The 23,370-nt window shown below is 31.9% G+C and overlaps 1 long non-coding RNA gene across 1 annotated transcript; it reads left to right on the top strand.

Annotated features, from left to right (window-relative positions):
• The first annotated feature begins 6,158 nt into the window (after positions 1-6,158).
• On the top strand, positions 6,159-7,159 carry LOC117692179 (uncharacterized). Its single transcript, XR_010709244.1, has 3 exons — positions 6,159-6,276; positions 6,361-6,419; positions 6,849-7,159. It is a non-coding gene; the product is annotated as an uncharacterized lncRNA (long non-coding RNA).
• Positions 7,160-23,370: the final 16,211 nt, after the last annotated feature.

Here is a 23,370-nt window from a genome sequence, read left to right as displayed (position 1 = left end):
TGTTTGGCGAAATTTTGGTTTGGCATGTAGAGCGCTAACTTCTAAATTCATATCAAGTGTAGAAATAGCTAGATTTGATAGTTATATTATTGCATTTTGTAAAGGTGTGGAAAGGGTATATGGCTGTTCTAGCATTACACCAAATATTCATATGCATTGTCATTTATCACAGTGTGTACTTGATTATGGTCCAGTTTACTCTTTTTTGCTTTTTAGTTTCGAAAGATACAATGGTCATTTGGGAAGCATGCCAAATAATAGCAGGTCAATAGAAATGCAGCTTATGAGAGGTTTTTTAAGAGACTCTTTTGTACATTCTTTGCAATTCCCTAGTTTGTATGTTGATGAATTTAAGAAACATTTTCCAAGTGTGACAGAGTTATGTGGTGACAGATTTCCTACGGATTCTGATATTTTGAAAATATTGTATATGTCTAAGAAAAGTGCCCAAATTGTTGGATAGGACTGGCAAATTTGCTCTGCATTTGAATGTAAAAAGTTATCATGCCATGTTCTATCTTCAGCTGACTTAGATATGTTAAAGAAAACATACAAACATATTTATCCAGAGCTTGATGATTACATTGAATGCATCCCAAAGTCCTTTAGAAAATGTTCATCAATCTGTCTCGGAGGAGAAGTTTATGGTTCAAATCAATCGCGTCACAAGCGATCTTCGTTTGTCATGGCCTACTGGCATTCCACAGATGGAAAAATAATCGAAGAAGTTGGCTCAGGTGAACTCCGTCCCGGTGTAATTCAATGTTTTCTTCAGCATAACTTAATTGTAGACAATAAAAGCCGTGTTCACCTGTTTGCTAAAGTTTTGTGGCTTGCATCACTCCCAAACATGTACAGATATCACTGTGGGAAGCCTGTTGAATTATGGAGACAGAACGTTTTTGACACTTTTAAGCCTTCTGCTTTCATTCCAGTCCAGAGAATAAGTTGTAAATATATATGTGCTGATGGTATGCTTTTGAATAAGTGTGTATCATACATTTGTCCTGTTATTAAAGGTGTAAACGTGTAAATGTAATAAAAAAGGGACGTGTTTAATAGCTGTATCGAATTTTAGTTTTTGAAATGAAATCTGTCCTGAAAAAATTGACCGTCCTGCGACAGTTGGCGTCGGCCAGTCTGGAAGGGTGTGCGTCCTGCGCCAGTTGGTGTCAGCCATTTGGAAGGATGTGCGTCCTGCGCCAGTTGGCATCAGCCTTCTTGGAAGGATGTGCGTTCTGTACCTGATGGCATCATCCAAAATATGATTGAAATACAGATCTCTACATTAGCGCACAGCGCAGTGAAATCTCTCTGTGCTGTGCGCTAATGTAGAGATCTATAATTTTATCAGATTGCATCATCCATCTTTGACGGATGTGCATCCTGCGCCAGTTGGCATCAGCCATCTTGTTAGGATGTGCGTCCTGCGCCACTTGGCAATATAAAGGTATAGTTGGACTTTTAAATTTTTCATTTTTTTAGTATTTGATTTGGGAGTTTTTAAACTATATACTCTAAATTTAAAATTTGTGTCCGATTTTTGTATTTATAATATGCGTGTGTAAAATGGTTTTTTTTTATATTTCATTAGCTTGTGTTTCATATTTGTAAGAGGAATGCGCTGTTCTTATAACAGGCAAAATATGGATAATATATGTACATACATTCTTTTAAGATAAACGAAAGGGTTGTCTCAATCATGCTTATATATATATTCATGATATATTTTACCGTTAATAAACAATAAAAAAAATCTTGATTCTTGTTTTACTGCAACCAACATGACTACACGGGTATACGTATAATACATGTTGCATAGTGTACTTCATGCTAAAACCAGCACAGCCAACAGAAAAGGACAGTATGATTTGTTTACATATAAAGATCTATCCATGATTAATAGAAATTTTATTGCAAGGTCATTATTTTTATAAAGTACAACAAGTTCGGGAGGCTTTTACCATGTTTACCTTATTTAAAGTTGATAAAATTAATGACGGTTGCTTGGAAATATAATTTATCTTAAACCTCAATTATATTTGCAACTTCTGGTTTAATGACGTTTAATCAGTAATAAAAATGACCTAAAGTTGAGAATTAATTACAATTATATCTCGAAGTATAATTTTACATTAAATATCAATTAAACTTTAAAGTTCATGTAAAATGAGGATATAACGAAGTTTAATTTTATTAAACGCAATATTTCATGCAGTGCCAGTATGAAAGTTACACAAACTACATGGCTTGGGGAAGAGAGTTTTAATTTAGTTTTAAATGAAGGGCCTCTTTAAAAGAGAACTAATTGGAGAAGAATGAAATTAAGTTGGAGTATTTTAAAATTGTCCTCTCCAGCACTAAAAAGCATGTTATATCAATTCCTTAACATAAGCTTCCTGATAAATTTCCTGATGAATTTTAGATTCTGAATACTGACGTAAATTATCAGTCGATATCACGACCCGCAAATTCCTATGCAGGCAGTGAAAGTAGCAAACGCAATTGCTGAGCACAGTCTTAGTCTATCAATTGCCTCTGATTACAAACCTTCAACAATCTCTTAACAGAGTTGTACCAGCTTACTTATTTAGTTCATATTACGCCATGATCAACTACAACTTCTTAAAAAGATATTTCTGCTCACTGTGCACTGGTTTTATTAAGTACAATTTTATGATATCATATGCACTACGTAAATTAATCATAAATATCATTAATGGGAGATGCATTCTTTCAGCACCCAAGGTGCATTTTGAAATTAGCCATCAGATAGAGATGTCAAGCTAACACTTCTTCTGGTTAACAAGAAAATAGTACTACGTATACCTCTGGGTTTGACTGTTTTAATTATTCAATTAATTAATCATACAACAAAAAATTAATCATATTTAAATTGGAAATGAAAATAACTTAAGTTAAAACAAAATGTGTTCAGTGAACACATTTTTATCAATTGCAATAAACTAATTTAATTTTTACCAAGGTTATACGTTTATGTTTTTAATCACAACTATAATTTCTCTTTTACGGTTAAATGTGCATAATTAAAAAGAAGACATTTGATTGTCCTTTATTTAAGTCATCTCTTATAGAAATTTCTGAAGAGGACGAACTTTCTACAACACTAACAACCAAACGTTAATTGACAATATGTTACGTATTGTGAATAAACAACGGTACCTTAGTTTTATCAATGCATTCTAAGCTGCGTAAAGAGAATTATTATCGAGAAATTTTTCATTCTGTTTTATATTTGTCTAATTCATCCTCATTTTTGAAAATTAAGTCATTAAGAACCATGAATCTAGAACAGGTTGAACTCTTAAACTGCACCCTGTTAGGCAATTTAAATGATGGGGGGTCTTAATAAGCAATACATGCGGGAAAAAAACATGAGATTAATATAATCTGCTCATAGCTAAAATTTTAGTTTTGAAACTGCAATTCATGGACAATTTCTGGGCTTCAAAATTGTTTGAACTTATACAAACAATTACATATTGTACGCTCTCAGTTAAAGGTTTATGAATGTCATCTATTTTTCCCCAACTTCCATCTGTTCTCTTTAGTAGATACATGTAAGCCACAGTGCATTTGGTGACTGGCCATATGTGTACACAAATTTGATAGAACTTATCAAGAAAAGTATGTCTGGATGTTAAGCATAATTTTGTACTGTCATGAGAGAAAGTGGACTCATATATCACTGTTACTGATTCTTAGTTGTCCCTACTAAAATTTTGCAAATGTATGGATACATGTATAATATTTAAGAAATATGAGACAATCCAAGATGTTTTAGATTTGACCTCAACTGTTTATTAATTAAAAATGCAATTTGTAGATTTCAAATAAATATTATAAAGGTAATTTCAATAAATTTAGATGTTACGTATGTTCGGTTTATTTTGTCAAACGGATAAGTTGAGTAAAACTCACTGTGTCAAAATGAAGATGCTGACAACTGCATTTTGTGTGTTCATTTAATTAATAATTATATAAGAAACTTTCTGAATGCAAGAAAAAGGTGATAAATTAAAAATTCCACCAACCGGGGCCATTCCCTAGGCATTTTACCTTTGCTACTAAGCATGTGTTAAAATGTAAAGTGTCTCACTGACGTCATAATCAGTTTAGTTCTCTCTTAGATGAGATAATCGAGCTGTTAGGCAATGCTTTTAACAATGTGGTAGCGTCCATAGATTGCAAGAAAAGGTCATTCTTTATCGCAATTCTTCTTACTGAGGAAATTGTTTTCAGAAATCATGATATACAGCAAACCGACAATATGAACCATTGATTATTATTCATGTTCACTTTCTTTAATTTAAAAACAATTCTTAAAATTTGTAATTGTTTAATTTGAAACGTAATTATAAATTATCGCATTCTGTTTCTTAATTGTAGACACAACAAAGACTAAACCTACACTGTTAAATATTTGTCTTGACTTTATAAGATGTTTAAATTATAGCTAGCTGCTTTGAATAAAACTAAGGTAAATGTAACTCAGGCGGCCGATGTGGCCCCTGGGCATGTTGTTGCTAATCTATCAGTGTTTGGGCTACTTAATTTCAGTGAGTTTCTATGTATGTACATGTACGTGCGTTTTTGTTCCAGGCAATAGAACTCTAATGCATGTGTATTTTAAGCTGCACGTCTAATATCGTCCAAAATATTTTCTATTAAGTAGATTACATTATGCATACATACAATTGATAGACAAATATATCCCTATTGTTGTACATACGATATAAGTAAAAAAGCAAATAATTCGTTGTATTATTGTGTGCTTTTATTAAAAAAAAATAAAACAAAAACTCATGATGTACGTACGATTAAACAGATTTGTTAAAAGACATACAATGAATTGAGAAGACAAAATTTGTAATAGATGTGTAAAATATATTCAATATATTCTTGTGTACACGTAATACAGAGTTTGATATATGAAGTAATCTTTTTGATTAATGGTGTGTGACAGTAGCATTATTTTGTTAGAGAACGCAACACAGTTTCAAATAAACCAATGAGTATTGGGCAATCGACCAAACGAAGCCATCTAATAATAATCTGACTAAACTATATGCAAGTAGAATTGACATTCCTATTATACACAAAAATAAATGAGATACATATTGATGTAAAGGATATGGCCATAAGTAATCATCAAAATGGCCGCCGTCATAAGACACTGGTTCACGCTTACCTGACTTTTAAGAAGAAGTAAGAAAGTATCCTACCTCAAATTTCATATTTAGTTGCATGACCTTTAGACCTAATGACCTGTCGTACACGTTTCCGAACTGATGTATATCCTGTAATCCTTGAATGTAGTGCCGTTGAGGTGAACTCCAGATTATTTTTACTTTTTCAATCAGATTTCCTCTGTTTTTATGTGTTTATTTCTCTTTGCAAACGGATTTTAATTGTTCGCTATACGTTTTCTATAATATTAAGGTCCGGTGATTGGGATGGCTAATGTAAATATTTGATATTGTTTTGTTCTTTCCATCATTTTGATGAAGTGTGTACGAGGGCATTGTTTTCTTAGAGAAAATAATCGTTATTAGAGAAATGCCGAGCTAAAACTGGCCACAAAATTCAAAAAATGTAAAAGTTCAAATATCAATCACAAAAATCTCTCCTTTGGAAAAATGGATTTAAACAACATAACCATGAAAAAATGTGTATTTTTGTCGGAAACATATTATATCCAGGATAAAGCTCATTGATATGTTTTCAACATTTAAAACGTTCTTAAATGACATCAAAAAATATATTTGCTTTAGGATTTATCATGTGAATGTATATCACGAAAGATAATTATAACTCTAAATACCATTTTTGTTTTTTGCATAAATTATTATCAAACAACATGCGTTTAAAATAAATGCATTTATTTACGTTTTACAGTCTTGATGTCAGCACGTCTTTGTCAACAAGGTATCAATTTCGCATTGATGTCAGTATTTGTCGTGTAAAATTGATACAATTGATGAAATAAACCCGTATACGATTAAAAATGTCGTTCTATATACGAACATACTGATAACATTCATCTCTTGTTATTCGATCACATTGCGGAAATACACCATAGAACAAATACGAAATGATGAGGAAATAATTAAATCTACATTGCAGTTATGTTCAATGTTCCATTACATTAAAAAAGGACAAAATGTACAGGCATAAATTATTGGTCGGATTCGTTTCTATTTCAGTGTTATCTTTGATTTGTCTGGGAGCAGGTGAAAATGGACCTTGTCCGAAGTAAGTTTTAGTTTTAGATGACATTTTCTAAACACACAATAATTTCATTGTTGTTACATTTTTCCTTGTTTTACTTCATCTTAGATACTTTAAAGGATGCTGTCCATACACAAGGTGGGACTTTATAATGAACAAATGCGTAGGTAAGTTACTCAAAATATTAAAAATGCCATGGCATATACATGCACATCAACGATACTTTTTAATTTCCCGATCGCATCGATTTCTATTGCATAATGGAGGAATAATGTAAATTTGAGCATGTCTGAAAATTTCTATTCATAAATGATGACTTTTATTACATGAAATAATTGGAAGGAAGTTTAAAACTATAAAAACAATTATATAAGGAGCAATGTTGTACGATGTATTATAAATGTTAGTTGCACTTGATTTGAAAAAAAATGTCCAGCATTGTCGTTAATTTTCAACAGGAAAAAAAATTTCCGTGTTTGAAAAATGCGTTTTGAAGATTAGTTTCATTGTAATTGGTAAAATTCTATCAATTTCACATTACAAAATCAAACTGTCTTTCAAACATGATTATGATCCTTAATTGTTCTTTGCTATAGATTGTCCCATAGGTTATCATTGGAAGAACTGTAGCTTTGAATGCCCCTATCCTTTTTATGGTAAAATGTGCCAACTTGAATGTCTCTGTGAAATGGACATGTGTGATTTTGTTAATGGATGCACGAACGGCAAGTATTCATCAACACGTTTACAGTTGTATCTATCATTTTATAATACGTTGTTGGTTACAAACCATTAAAAAGTGTATGCATAAAGAAAAGTGTTCTCTATCATTGCATGAATATCCAATGTATTCATATACATAGCGAAACTTGTTACATATTTTTTTTATTGTAAGTCACAATGAGTAAAAAACCAGAAACTTTGATTGTTTGAGACTAAATAAATTTAACTAAATATAATCATATTTTTATATTTTATTACTTATTTGAAAATTATCACATATGTTTTCCTCGATTCCAACTACTTAAATACATTATTCTGATTATTGATATTTTATGGCATGATATATTTGTTTGATTATCTTTGTAAAAATTATAAGTTAGACCTAAAAAAATATATAAGTGAAAAATTACATTCTTAACTAGTACCTAAAATTATACGGAAGAAACGCAACACAGTCTTACCCCCCAAGAAAGTGCAATAAGAGATTTTTGCCCCCTTTTTATCGATCTCGTGAGCCTTTATTTTTAGTACTTTAAGAAGGTCGCGTGTACATGCAATGTTTTACTTTTCCGTACGTATAATGGACGCCGCCAGTTGAAAAATACCAATGACGTGACTCATATTTACCTTTTATATATATATATATATATATATATATATATATATATATATATATATATATATATATATATATATATATATATATATATATATATATATATATATATATATATATATATATATATATATATATATATATATATATATATATTATTATTATTATTATTTGCATTGTGAAAATGATCATCTTATTGTTATTAAATATTGATTATGTTGTATATAATTTGAAGGGTGTTTAAATTGTAGCATAAATCACCAATTTGAATCTCAACGGCTGTATGGTATTCATTCGATAAGAAACCTCGGTTACATATACACTTGTTACGGTTTGATTTAAAGCTTAATACGATTCAAAAAAAAGCATGCGTCATTACAGTTTTGATTTAAACAAAATGTATCTGATTGTTATTGTCTATTGACCAGAGAATGTTGAATTGATGTTGCTATTTGCTTGGATAAAGGCATACATGACATTTGATAATAAAGAACTGAAGTACTGAAAGCCGGGCTCTTCTGATGTTGTGTTTTAAAGACTGGCAATGCCTCTCTCTCTCTCTCTTTCTCTCTCTATCTCTCACACCTGTTTATACCTATTCTTTGATATATCTACTTTTATGAAATCCCAGTTATATCGAAAAGAAAAAGACCAGGTTTAAGATATATTACTAAATGTTAGGTAGGTGTACACTATTTTTAGCCCCACCGACCTTTTTAAAGCTTTTAAAATATATGAGTGCAAGGGGGTACATGTTTCTTCATTGGCTAGTTGCTGTATTTTATAAATCTACCTTTATAATGTACATGAATGCGCTCGATTCCTGTAAGTAAAAACATTCAAAAATCTAAATGGCCTTTCCCATTATAAACAATTGTTGTTTACCTGATGTGAACTCACGTGAACTTTCATAACCTGTTCTGATGAATATGATTAATAATTTTTGTACGCATATTATGAGGTCTACGTTCTCTTCACTTGTTATTCTCGGCAAGGCACATGAGCAATTTTTTAAAATCATAACTTAATTTTTCATGAGAAAGCACGAACTTGTCCTTGCCATTTTGTGGGCAAAAAATTTAAAGATTCGTATCTGCAGAAATATCCTCATATATAGAGGAATATACGGTACAAAAGCAAATTCATTCGCAGGGCTGATAGAACACCTTACAAACTTAATCTTAATGGCTGCTGTTAGTCGCTGCTAACTTCAGCTATGGTTTTAATGCCTAACAATGGAGTACAATTGTCATAGCTCATCATTAAATCTGGATGATGCACTTGCATACCCAGTAGTTTGTAGTAGGGAAAAATCGTCAATGCACGTTTGGTTTATAAACAATATTTAGTCTACTCTTTTATCGCCAATAAACAGAATTTTGTTTTACATGTAAAGTGTCTTGTACCTCGGAAAAATTTTAAAATGTTGCCACTCATAATAACGAGATACATGTAAATGTAACTCGTTAAAATGACAACCATGCCCCGATACAATACGTCATATACCTCTTCTTTCACTTTAAATTTATTTGAAAATGGATTATAATTTCTGTTACTTTCTGGCACCTGCAATAAAAATTACAGTAGTGTAAAGACTTTTTTCACAAATATAGGATCTCTCATGTTTTGCGATGGTATATGATTTTTATCAACGACTTGTGTGTTTTGTGACCCCGAGTCCTTCTTCAATCAAAATACATTTCAATATCTTATTTAACAGAAAGTTGTTTCTACACTATCAAAATATTTCAATAAGCTATATATTAAATCAAAATACAGCCAAAAAAAGAAGATTAAATGTGAAATGCATTTGAAATACACCCGCGCGCGCACGCAGAACCCAAACACATACACACACAAACAAACACACATACACAACACAAAAACACTAAACACTAAGCAACACCAATATTTTGATACAGTCGACCTTATGTCATTTTGATTTGTAAAAAATGGATTGTATATATGATTGAATTTTGATACACGTAGTACGTAATGTATATACTAATCACAATAAATGTGACTCTGTTTTCCATGAACAATGTTGAAGAACATCCCTGTCAATCAAATACCAAGTGAGTTGGAAATACTTAAAGTTGATTTTACATAGCATTGGTTTTTTATTTATTAGAATAGTTCAAAATGAGTATACGCGAATTAGTGTTTTTTTTTGTCTGGTAGTTGGAGAAAATGGCCCCTTTTCGGAGTAAGTCTATGCAGTTTATATTGTCAGATAATAATAACACGCCAGTTTTTATTTGAGTATATGTTATTATATCCTTCAGTTACTGAATTATTTCACTTTAGATACTATATGGGATGTTTTCCATACACAAGATGGGACTTAGAAATCAACAAATGTGTGGGTAAGTTACATTTTTTTTATTAAGCTGTGCATTATACCTGTACATAGTTGTTATAATGTCTTCCTTTATGGCCTATACATTTTTAAAAACCAGAATGAATCATTTTCTGATTACATATTAAACGTATCAGAATAAATTATTCAGATCAAAATATGCAATCTTTGCTTGATAATATTTTTGTATAGTGCAAATATGGAATTTTACGAATGTATAAGTTGATTTGATATCATTTGTACATAAAATGTTGATCAATCGGATAAAAGTGGATAATACATTTGATACATGTGCTGCATGTGATAATGTTGTTAATTTTTCTGACTTTAACATCCTAACAATACATCACCACATATATGTGAAATGTTGTTTTTTTTCAATCATTTTCTTCATTTCTTTAATTATAGAATGCCCCGTAGGCTACCGTTGGATAAACAGTAGCTTGGAGTGTCCCTATCCTTTATATGGAAAAATGTGCCAACAAGAATGTCTCTGCAACAAGAACCAGTGCGAATTTGTCAATGGATGCAGGCACGGTAGTGTTTTTGAAAAAAAAATGGAAAACTTTTAGCAGTACATGTATTTATGATTATATAATATAAATGATAACTACAGGATAGGATATAATGCGTGCTTAGGGCTAAGCCGATTGGAGTCAACTTAAAAAACCATGATTTTTTTTTTTTGCTTATTTTAAAAATGTATGTAGCACGATAAGTGCAAAACCGTCAGTTTTATGATTTGTGACTTTAAGAACACGTAAATTTGACTAAAAGATATAACATAAAATAGTTTGTAGTTATATTTATAGGTTTAAAAACTGTTTTTAATGTTAAATTATATGATATTTTACTTTTTAATTTACGTCAGCAGCACTGTAACAACAATTTGAAAAATTGACTATGAAAGACAAACATGAAAGGATGCTGAATTAGATAAAAAAAAATGAGAGAAAGAGAACTGATTAAACAGTAATGTAACAGGGGGAGCTAATTATAAGAGGTGGAAAAAGAAATATAAAAAATAAATTGAAGTACAGCGTACTTACTGAGAAAGATTCAAATATAAATATAACAAATGACACTTAGACTTAAATCTATCTTTTTTGCTTACATCGAAACATCACTTCCAACACTACATTGGCGTCGGAAGCAAATTGGAAGTGTGTGTGTGTGTGTGTGTGTGTGGCGGGGCGGCTACACTAATCGTCATAAATCATGACAAGCAAAAAAAAAGCTTAAGTTCCAAAAATCATGAAATTCCTAATCCGTTGGGGGTATAGCTATAACTCCATAAAAAATCATACCTAATCAAATTTTTTTTCCTAAAACCATTAAATTCTCAATCCGTGGAAGGGGGCGTACTATTCATGTAATTTTCAACACCACTCTTAATGTTTCCTTATTTTCATTTCAATTCCCTACATTCTACCAAAATGTTAAGGTGGGGAGCGACAGCTTCCTGACACTTCAATTTTTTATTTGTAGATTTAAGAAAAATTATGTTTGCTGCGTTAAAAAGTAGGGGGGGGGGGCTGCGGCCCCTACTTGATGCTATGTACCTGCTGGTTAGGTCTAACGTTGCAAAAAAACTGTGTGTGGGAAGGGGGCCAAGCTCCAACCCCCCAACCCCCCAAGCTTCCAACGCCTATGCACTAATTATTATCAAATGCCACAGCCGAATGTTATACAATGTCATATAGTTGTTAAAAATATTGTTAAACTTTTATGCCTAATTCTCATCGTTTGTATTCAAATAATATCAAAAAACCTAGTATGAAATGTCAATCAGAATTAGGCTTGTGAACTAAATGATGGCGCTCTTGGTCCCATTTATATGTGTGTTGCATGTACATCACCTTAGTGTTGTGCAAGTTTTTAATTTCAATCATTATATCAAATGATTAAATTTTATCAATTGAATTTTACAGTTATAACAAACTTCTTTAAAAAAAAATCATAGAAACCGCATTTATTTTACGACATATGCCACTTAACATTTCAGATGATATTTGTATGGCTTAGAGTTTTCTGGTCATTTTATAGAAGAAACATGTTTGCGTAATGTTTGACTTCTGCGTTTTATAAATGAACACCGCCGGTAGTGAAAACGACAATTGAAGAAGCGGCTTTACCACAAGCATTGTGATGGTAAGTAAACGTTTTATTTACAGAAATATCTGACATTTAATCTTTACTATTTTATTAAGCTCTTGAAACAAATTTTAGCATTCCTCATGCCAGTAGTTAAGCTCAAGATCTAGAAAATAAAGGTGTTTATAAATTTATGATATAAATACTTTTAAATCTGCTTCTTAACAATATTTTGTTTAATAGGGTGTAGCGGAGCTTAAATTTTTGGTAACCAGTAAGAAAAATCCTGTCTTATAATGTCATTTTCTATGATTTTCTATGAAATGTGAAGAACATATGTAACAAATCTCGGGAGTTTTGTCAATTTTTGACTTAAAAAAATATATGTAGAATGCCTATAGTCTCTCCAAAAATATCATTAAACAAATGTTTGAGCTCCTCTTTGAAATGATGGCAAATTGAATATAGATATGATTTTCTATAGAATGTCAACTATTGTCTTACTATTGGCATTGTTGGGAAGTAATGCATTACATTACAATTATGACTTGTAATTGAAAAAAATAGATGCATTGCATCTCATTATTTATTTCCCAGGGTCTAGTTAAGAGTCCCATTTTGTAGATGTTCTCTTTTGTTACATGAATTGAATACAGGACTTTGATCATGATAAAAAGAAATGAAATAAGAGTCATGTTAATAAAACATTCATAAGGAACAACATTTTCGCTACAGTAAATTCAAGTTATATGTGAACTGTGCTCCTCTATCTGTATTTGAATCTAAAATACTCGTAAGTAGGAATAATCATTATAATATAATAATAATAATAACTAGACACGATCTCGTTGCGAGCAACGAGGAGGTCTTCCGTCTGATTTTAGAATTTGAGATATATGTTCTATTTTGATTTTGCTATTTAACAGCTAAACATGATTTAGAATAAAAAAAAAAACATGGTCTACATTCAAGGGGGCTAGATACTATATTGTTACAGGTGTAAGAGCTTTGTTCAACAAGTGTTTAGAAATTCGCCACTGTTCTTGAGATATCTTAGAAGAAAAAGTTTTAGGGGCCGGTCCCTTATCTCCTTATTGGAGCCGCTGAACCAAATTTTGAAGATCGCATGTTGTTAAGTACATCATTTTTAGCATCTTTTCTTCTAAACTGCATTTCAAAATATTTTTCTTTTTGAGATTTATGTGGTCATAGTTTTGGACTCTCGACCCCTAAAACCCCTCATTACAAAACACATGACATTACATTGCTTGGATACATAATTGTAAGATAAACATATTTGCTTCTATAGCCTTTCACAAAATATCCCTCTGTAAAGAGGTACAGATGAAAGACTTTAGAGCCCTTTGGTCTCCTAATTTGAGGGGCCAGCCCCTTTTTCTTGATATCAAATAAAAGGTCATTTAAATTTCAGCACATTTTGTTTAACAAGTGTTAAGAGATTTGTTACCGTTCTTGAGATATATGGGAAAGAACGTTTTAGGGGCCGATCCCTTAATTCCTTATTGGGGCCATTTAACGAAATTTTGAAAATTGCATATTATTTAGTACATCATTTTGACTATCTTTACTTCTATACTTTATTTCAAAATTTATTTCATTTCTGAGATATGGGTGATCAAAACTCTGGACTTTTGGCCCCTTAAAACCCCTAATTACGTAACACACGATAAAATCATTACATTGCTTGGATACATAACTGTAAGATAAACATATTTGCTTCTATAACCGTTCACAACATATCCCTCAGTAAAGGTCTACAGATGAAAGACTTTGGAGCCCTTTGGTCTCCTAATTTGAGGGGCCAGCCCCTCTTTCTTGATATCAAATAAAAGGTCATTTATATCTCAACACATTTTGTTCAACAAGTGTTAAAATTCGTTACCGTTCTTGAGATATATGGGAAAGAACGTTTTAGAGGCCGATCACATAACTCCTTATAGGGGCCATTTAACGAAATCTTGAAAATTGCATATTATTTAGTACATCATTTTGAGCATCTTTACTTCTATACTTTATTTCAAAATATTTTTCCTTACTGAGTTATAGGTGATCAAAATTCTGGACTTTAGGCCCCTAAAAACCCGTAATTACGTAACACATGATAAAATCATTACATTTATTGGATACATAACTGTAAGATAAACATATTTGCCTCTATAACTGTTCACAAAATATCACTCAGTAAAGGGCTACAGATGAAATACTTTATAGCCCTTTGGTCCCTTAATTTGGGGGGCCAGCCCCTTTTTCTTGATATCAAACGAAAGGTCTTGTAAATATGAATCGTTTTTGCATTACAAGTGTTTTTCAGAAAAGAGATAAACTAAGAAAACCATTTAAAATTACGACGTTTTTTAGTCTCAATTTTCGGGACCAGGCGAGCTTAAACGCCTTTTGAGCATGACAAATATGAACGCCAAATAGCACATCTACAATCTCTTGTCTACAATCCCTGAAAGTTTGAACTCAATACCTTTTACTGTTTAGGAGAAGATCCCTGGACAAGCCGACCCTCTGAAAATCGTTAAAACTTCATTTTCTCAAGAACGGAAATAACGTCATCAAAATAAAAAAATGTATATTAAGTTTGGATTAATATCTATTAGATCTGAAAGTTTCACGAGAATCGGCTGAGCCATTTTCGAGAAATCGCCTGCACAAATTTTGTAAGAAAAAAAATAATAACTAGAGCAAAGCTCGTTGCAAAGCAACGAGTGGGTCTTCCGTTAATGTCAGAAGTGAAGCTGGAAGTTCCTGTAAGAAGCAGAGTTCTTAAACAAAGAACAAGAGTAACTAAAATAAAAAGATGAAAAAATCGAATTATTTCTGGTACGACTTAACAAAATCCGAATGATTTTATGTACGAATTAAAAAAAACCTTCGTGATTTCAAGAACGACTTAACCAAAAAAAATCCGAATGTGTTCAAGTACGACTTAACAATTATTTTTGGTACGAGTTAACTTTACGATAAACATTATGCTATTTTTTAAACCAAGGACGCGGAATCAAAATTTCCGGAAAAATCAATTTTTAAACCCCGATATCTCTGTAATGCATCGTCTGATTTTAAAACAGATTTCAGTGTTAGATTCAGCTTGATAAGCTCTATAAAACACATATTCATTTTTGATATGATCAGAAAATTCATTTTTTCGAAAAATTTGTTTCACTTCCGGTTTCGACCGGAAGTGACGGATTTTTATTTTCAGCCTTATTGCACATGTAAATTGCCAAATTCATAACCACAGAAAATTTCAAGACTCTCTCTTAAAGCGTTTTTGAGAAATGTCGCGGACAAAATGACTTTTTTTAAAGTTTAAAAATGACGTAGCGTCAAAACGGAAGTGACGTTGTTATGGAAACTTTAACATCTTTGAGGCATTATAATTGCACATAATCCCTGAAAGTTTCCTTTAAATAAGTTGAATACTGTTTGAGTTATGAAGCCGAAAAGGAGTCAGAAAAAAAAAGAAAAAGAAAAAAATAATAATAAAAAGAAACCGAAGAAAAACAAGAGGGTCTTCCGTTGAAAACGGAAGACCCTAATAAAAAGAAACAATAGAATAACAAGAGGGTCTTCCGTTGGAAACGGAAGACCCTAATAAGAAAAAAAAGAAACCGTAGAAAAACAAAAGGGTCTTCCGTTGGAAACGGAAGACCCTAATAATAGGGAAAAAGAAACCGAACGAAAACAATAAGGTCTTCCGTTGAAAAACGGAAGACCTTAATAATAATGCTACAGAAATGGAAAAAGGTTTGTTATTATAACATTTAATGTATTATGCATTATAAAACAGTGTTTATTATATACATGTAAAAACGGATTGTATAAGTTTGCCAGTTTTAAATACAACGTGTTCTTAACTGATTAAACTCTACATTAGGCAGCAATTTTGTTTAAGTATAATTAATTATGAATGAAACAAAACATTGATCAATTTATAATGATAATTACAATTAAATATTTTTATAACCTCGTAAAAATTGTATTCAAAATTTATTTGCAGCATTGAGATATATCCTTCATTTGTCTATTTAGCGAAACCAGAGGTATTGATTATGTTGTGCTTTTTGAAGTTAAAAAAGTAGATTTAACAAAAAATTATGTAAAATTGATGACTATGTTAAGTTGCTTTTATTTTCACAAATCTGAACATAAAAAAGTTATCTATTAATGATGAGAAGCAAACACCAAGTTGCAGGACTTGCATTTAAATCAGATTGTAAGAAAAAAAATTAAATTCGGTTAATCGGATTAAAAAATCTCTTGAAATATTTCTTTCTGTAGAAAAGCCGATTTTGTACTTTATGTCAGCCAGAGCTAACGTATTTATTTTATAAACGGGAATCTACTTAACGGGAATTTACTTATTTATCTATTTTTGTCTTATATCATTTATGGCATGCAGAACTCCGTAGTAGATTAATTCAACATTGGCTTTATTACTAATCGCATTAATTATTTCATAATTTTTGTTATAATTCTGTTTTGTGGCAACCTAATTTTAAGTCTCAAACACATAAGCTTATTCAATTTTTTTCAAATAAAATTTGTAATTGCTAATGACATAATACAGTTTGGTTTAACATATAAAAATAAATCATATTAGTGTAAATGTATATTACCAGGAAACGTGATAGTCCGAATTATATCAAAAATTTCTTGCTTACATTTGAAAAAAAAATGTCACACCTAAAAGGGTGTGTTGTAATTCAATACGCACATCCATGATTAACATTGTAAAACGCAAATAACAAGCAATAAGTAAGCACTATAAACTCAAGTAGTATTTGTTCTGGGCTGACTGCGAATAAGGAAATATAATGTTTATCTTTCAGATTCTAAAAAAAATGAAAACCTTTGCATGCCACAGTTGTTAAAAAATGTGCTCACAAGTATGCCTTAAGGTACATTTTTCTTTAGGATGTTGTTTACTCGCGATATTTTCACACAAACGGGTCGCCACATTAATTATGATGCAGAATTTTTAAGATGCAGACAAAATATATTTTAAAATATTAAAGTTACATATAATAAATGCTCGTTGTATTTATATGTTCCTTGTCTTAAAAGCTTGCATTGTGATTTATAATGCATTTAAGATAGAGTGTTAATGACATATGTTGTATATAGGCGTTTTAACATGTAAACAGCCGTCTGTCAAAATGTTTCCAATGTTCTCGGTGGTACAATCATGACATGCGGACAAAAACCAGGCTTCTCGAAGAAGTTACTCAAATATGAAGTTTTCATCTTCTCGCTAATTACAAATGTAATAGGACCGCCATTGAGCATAGACATTGCTGTAATGTGATTTATCCTGTCATTCTACATATTGGAGCCAACAATACTTAGAATGATCATGATGGCCTAGTGTAAGTTCCAGAACATGCAGCGAGATGTTTCCGTGTCTTTTACTGTCTCGGAAAATTATAGGTAATGCTTTAGATCAGAGGTTATCGGAGATAAAGTCGGGTTATCATTTTATCATTTGTTTATGAATTTATTGTAAATTTTACCGAAAAAAACAACAACTTTGAAACCAACGTTAAGCAGCTGTTATGCATGTTAGAGAGAGGGTCTTAGTGTATGTAGCCTTTCAATTGCAACTTTATAGTCCTTAGCTTTAAAAGTGTCCGAAGAAAATATTAGTTTAATTAAGGTTTTCCGCTGGGACTATTATTCTAAATAAATTATCAAATTTCTTCTTATTTTTTTTTCTTCTAGACGCCAACTTTGATCCTTAATATCTCGCTCGTTTGTTCACCGATTGTTTTGAAATTTTCAGGACTGATAACATGCCGCGTGATGTTGTCGTTGCATATTTTAGTTGAGGAAAATCCCTATCCAGTTTTGAGTTATTCCCCTTTTAGTAAAATTTAACGACTTCTTTTGTCCAGTGGGTTTTGCTTTAACGATGACTGGCAGAGTCTCAAAGATGGGCTGGTTTGGAAGCTAATACATAGAATTTATGCGAGATATATTTCATTTGTTATTTAAATGCAAATAAAAGGGGTGGTATAGATGTTGAAACAAAGGTAAGAAAAAAAATCAAAAAAATTCGCGTATTTTCCGTGTTAGTTTTCTACCTGATAAAAATGTGTAATAACATGTATTTTAAAAGTTCTTGGTCTTACCCAGACCTTTCATTCGGTATACCGAAAAAGGGGCTGGCCCCTATAATTAGGGAGTTTGAGACGTCCAAAGTTTCTTGTCAATAACTTAAAAAGGAATAAAAATTTCTAATGCATTATTGAAGCAAAGTTGTAAAGAAATTAATTTTGAATCCATCCATAGTATTCAATTTAATGTTTTCGTAATTTATTGTCAGTATTTGCAGACACAATTGTTGTCAGTTCGGTCCATTTTTGTGGGGGTGCGCACGTTTATGAGGTTATGAAAGGGCTTCCTGTAATGCACTAACTGATACATGTAGCGCGCAAAAAATATTCCACATAAAATTCCCAAATGTTTTTATTCATATGTACATTTTCATTTCATAAAGATGAACCTCTTTGACCTTATTTTTGTTGTTTGTTTCATAACTGCGCCCCAGTCTATATCTAGATGCATTACGAGACCCAGGCAACCGATCGATAGGAGAGTCGCTAGCTGTATTCAGGCCGTCTCCTACACGACAGTGCGTATGCTTGTAGAGCTGGACATTCACGTTTAACGCCCCACTGTGTTACTGTAACAGAGACATTTTGAATTGTTTGAGTACTGGGAGATTTATTAATAAAATGGTTCCAATGCATGGTAATCAAACTCAACTTTTCTACAATACGTATACACGGCCGTCTTATAAAGCACAATGTGTATTACAGACATGACAAATGTACGCGAACGCGGTATTGCTCCCGATAGAACATTTCTTCAAAAAAAAAAAATACTGATTTGCGATGGATATAATTATCATCGTGGAGATGATTTTAAAAAGTGAACGTAATATTCGTATACGATAATATTTGAATCCAAAGCCGCTAAGTTTTAAGTTTTAAGTTACGGTTATTAGGGATATTAATTATGACTTGCCCCGCGTTTCACGTTTTTTACTTGCAAAACATGTACATCTACAAACGAAAATACCAAACAACCTTCAGCAGCAACTTATAAATTATTCATTCCATACACAATTCTAAAGAGGTAATTAAATAAATTTTATAAATGCTTTATACTTGTCCTCGCTATCTTCCATGGAAAAAAGTGGCATGGAAAAAATGTTGTTCAATGTTCATCAAATACGCTGTAGCCTTAGCAATCGAAAATAATTAACAAACTGTATATTGATAGATTGACATATCAACAAACATGTGATCAACAAAAATCAAAGCAATGTGTTTTTTACAAGTTCTATAAAATGTAGACTTAATGACTGAATTCTTTACCGTTTTCAGTCTGGGTTATTTTAAATCACGTGTGTACGTTATGTGTAGCCATATAGATGAACACTTTAAGTGTTTAATTTTTAAAAGAAATTGTGTACATGCAGAGCAATGCAATGCTAGGACAAATAAATTTTAACAATGTATATGGTGAGGCCGGTCGGACTGATACTGGTTCTGCTTGTTCTACAAATAGCGAATGTAAGACGAAGTATTGGAGTGTTATATTTTAAACAAATATAAGTATTGCTTTCTTAAAAGCTTGCATTACTCAACAAAGTATTTTTGTTGGAAGCATTCTTAGCTACCTTAGCTGCATCTATGTACCGCTCGGTCTGTATCCCGGAAAAATTGACTACCATCCGAAATTTTTCATACAAGGTCTACAGACTTGCAGCTAACATTACCTTTAAAAATACATTTTAGAATTTGCCGCTGTTTATAAATTCATTAAAAAGACGCGCAGAATCAAGTGGTAATATGTCGTTTGATATGGGATTTATGACGTCTATTTATATTGTTTTCATTAAAATTATTTCATTATTTCAAGCTTGTGGGTGGAATGAAATCAGTTTCACATGTTATATGACATAAAGATGTCCTCTCCCCACTTTTTCTCGCAGCAACTATTTTTTTTAAATTTACATAAAAAAATTTAATTATCATGGAGTCCCCCCCCCCCCCCATTTGGGTAGCATGTAAAAAAAATGGTATGAAAATCATGAAATTATGGGTAAAATTTTGATAATTTTGGAAAATTCAAAATTCTTTTTTTTTTTCTTATTTTGCTTGTCAAGATCTGTTGGAAGAGTTTGCCCCCCCCCCTCTTTCTAAAACGATGCTACGTGCCTGGAGATTACTCATTTCTTTATTCCCCTCTTTAATAAACAAAACAAACCAACAAACATAACCGATCCAGATAAATATAATTACATGTATCAAAAATAAACTTCAAAAACAAACTACACATTCATCCTTCACCCATAATATTGCCTTTTCGATATTTGTCATCGTAGTAGACCCGTGTAACAATCTGTTAAGTAGGTGCTTGCACGACAAAGAACCCCTTGCTGATCTACATTTTCATTAACGCATACAAAGAAAAAATATATTTTGATTTATTTTTGAATTTCTTTTGATGTAAAAAAGAGAAGAAATTGGTTCTCAGTCTCTCTTTATGCCTGTTTGTTAGCGGTTAATCCAAGTTCACTTTGAATATCCTTTTGTAATTCAAAAAATGCGATGTAAATTTTTTTTCATGCAATATTTCGGATAAAGCAATGAAAAGTTCTTTCTTGAAATTTTATTAGACCATAAAATTGTAAAATGCTAACATTGAAAATTGTGCACGATTTCTTTTCTTTTTTTAAGGTAAAACTTTTTTGATTTAAAAAATGATTCTTTGAGACAAACAAATTGACATAATCAATAAAAGTTTGACAATCTCTAACTGCAGGTCTGTAGCTTTTAGTCTGAAAAAGAATCGGATCGACGACCTAGGACACAGATCTTTCATCCGAATTTCTTGAAGATTGCCATTTCTTTCGTACGCGGACGCAATACTCACCGAGACTAAACGGTTTGTATCTTAAGTTTTAACTGCCTGCTTTGAAAGGTAATATTGGTTTCCTGATAATTATGAACATGAATAATTAAATAAAAATGGATAAAATTACAGTAAAATTACCGGCATCGGTCTTCTCCGTGTGGAGATCTAGAAGGGGAAGCGTTCCAGACCCTCCCCCCCCCCCCCTCAGCGAAATATCTTTCAATTACGTGTACATTATAAACTTACCAAATATGCCTCGGACATCCCTTGGCAAACTCAAAAGCCGTGTGACGGTTCAACCCCCACCCCGGAAAAATTTCCTGATCCGCGCATGTTCCCCCTCCTCGAAATACAAAATTATTCTTCAAAACCCCCTGTAAAATTTCCAGGATCTCCGCATATGTACTAAGAGATTCATTGGCGCTTGTGTTCGATAAAAATGCGTGTAAAACGTTTGCCAATGGCCTTTTTACCTTCGTACCGGGCATAACCATAGTCCCACTCTGTGAATATAATACGGCAAATCAAACTAGAGACAAGATCTAGATCTAGATATCTTAAAACAACATTGTGCAATTATCAGATTTTCATTTCTTGGACATCAAAGACTCATTGAGTTTATTTAATCATTTTATATTCTGTGAACCTTTCACTCAGCTTACTTATATCATTACCTGTCAATTTATACTCATTGTTAAGATTCTGTACAATTCTCAATGCGCAGTCTGGAATACGGCGGCCAGCCCCGGCCACGTCCGACTCTCCCAGAGTCTAGAGTCCGGAGGCCACTACTGGCCATATCCGACTTGTTTGTAACATGTTTGTCTGTTAAATTGTTATAATGTTGCCAGCGTTGAGTCTCGTCCAATAAATGTGGAATCCTGCATCAATTGCCTGTTTATTTTTCTGGAGCTGTATACTGGTGGACCTTCGGGAATACGGCAAACCTACCCTTTGTTTTAACTTACAGCCCACAGCGCGCCACAACCTTATGCCTTATACACTTTACGCCAACTTTCCGTACTGCATACGACCGATGCAGATCCAGACGAATTCTTTAGCACCGTAAAATCTACGCGGTCACTGAAATATAATACTTTGTTTCTCAGTGTTTATAATCTAATATTGTACTATGGTCAGCTATAAATTTTTGTAATACGTCACAAGTATGACGCATCTACGACGGAAAACCTAATCGTTGCATGCAACGAGCTTGTCTCTAGTTGGCAAGTATGATTGCCTTTGTCTGACCATATTTTCAAAATTTGATTTGTTTTATAGAATAAATGAGATTGATTACTGCATGTTTATTATAAATAATTATCAATGATTATTCTTGTAATTATCAATAGCAATGTACGTATTACAACTGGTCTAATGCTTGTGATTTTATCCAATTCGTTGAATATTTCCTTTGTATGGCAAAAAGTGGCTAAATGTTCATTTGAAAATACTTTTTTTTATTTTATAGATATATGCAGAAACAAGTACAATTTTTGCTGGGGTTAAAATTGTGAACATACATTGTAGTTTGTGTTCCAAAAAGTGAATTTTTCACGTTTTTTCATTACTAGTATATTTATTAAAGAATTTTGCGAACAGGTTCAGGTGGATGATTGAAATGTACTTTCCTAAACATTGGCCGATAAGAAAGAACTTTTAAACGTATATTAATCTTAAGTTTTAAAGTGTATCAACATACATTATCAAGCAAAAATTTTTGAAAAAAATGAGATCAAAGCAAATCTCTCTAAATGAAATGGCTTTACATTTCTTTTTTTTCTACATTACAATAAATTATCTATGACTTGTTGACCACGACAAAAAAATCTTGTAAACTAAATGCTCTCGAATAATTAAAGGCTTTCCCCTTATTTAAAACTTGTCTGTTTTAATAGCATTTATAAAATGTTTTCTCTGCGTTAGAATGAGGTTTTTCTTACTTGACTTTGACCTTTGAATTCTATGTCGTGTTAATTGGATGGGGTCAACTTTTTAAAATGAAGTTGTCCGATGCTTTTACGATGCATATTTCAAAAGTTGTAAGGTGGAAAGACCTAATAAAATGAATAGAAACTGTATGGCAAATAAATTTTGAAATATTAAAAGGATAAAATATCTCACATTATATGATTTCACTAAAATATTTAATTCTTATTCATTGTCAAGCAATAGGAAGTTTATTGTTGGGGGGGGGGCAATAAAAAGTAAGAATGTTTCTTTTCTCGTCTAAATTCTCAACATATAATAAAACACAAAACCGTTAATGCTAATTAATATGCCCCATCAAACATGTTCATCATACAGGCATCTTCATCATTATTCATATTAAGTGTATTTTGTAAAGATGGTATTGTATTTTAGTATC

The sequence above is a fragment of the Magallana gigas genome, chromosome 9 (genome assembly GCF_963853765.1).
Source record: "Magallana gigas chromosome 9, xbMagGiga1.1, whole genome shotgun sequence".
NCBI classification, from domain to species: domain Eukaryota; kingdom Metazoa; phylum Mollusca; class Bivalvia; order Ostreida; family Ostreidae; genus Magallana; species Magallana gigas.
Note: the sequence above shows the minus strand (reverse complement) of the source record. Positions and strands in the feature narration are given on the sequence as shown.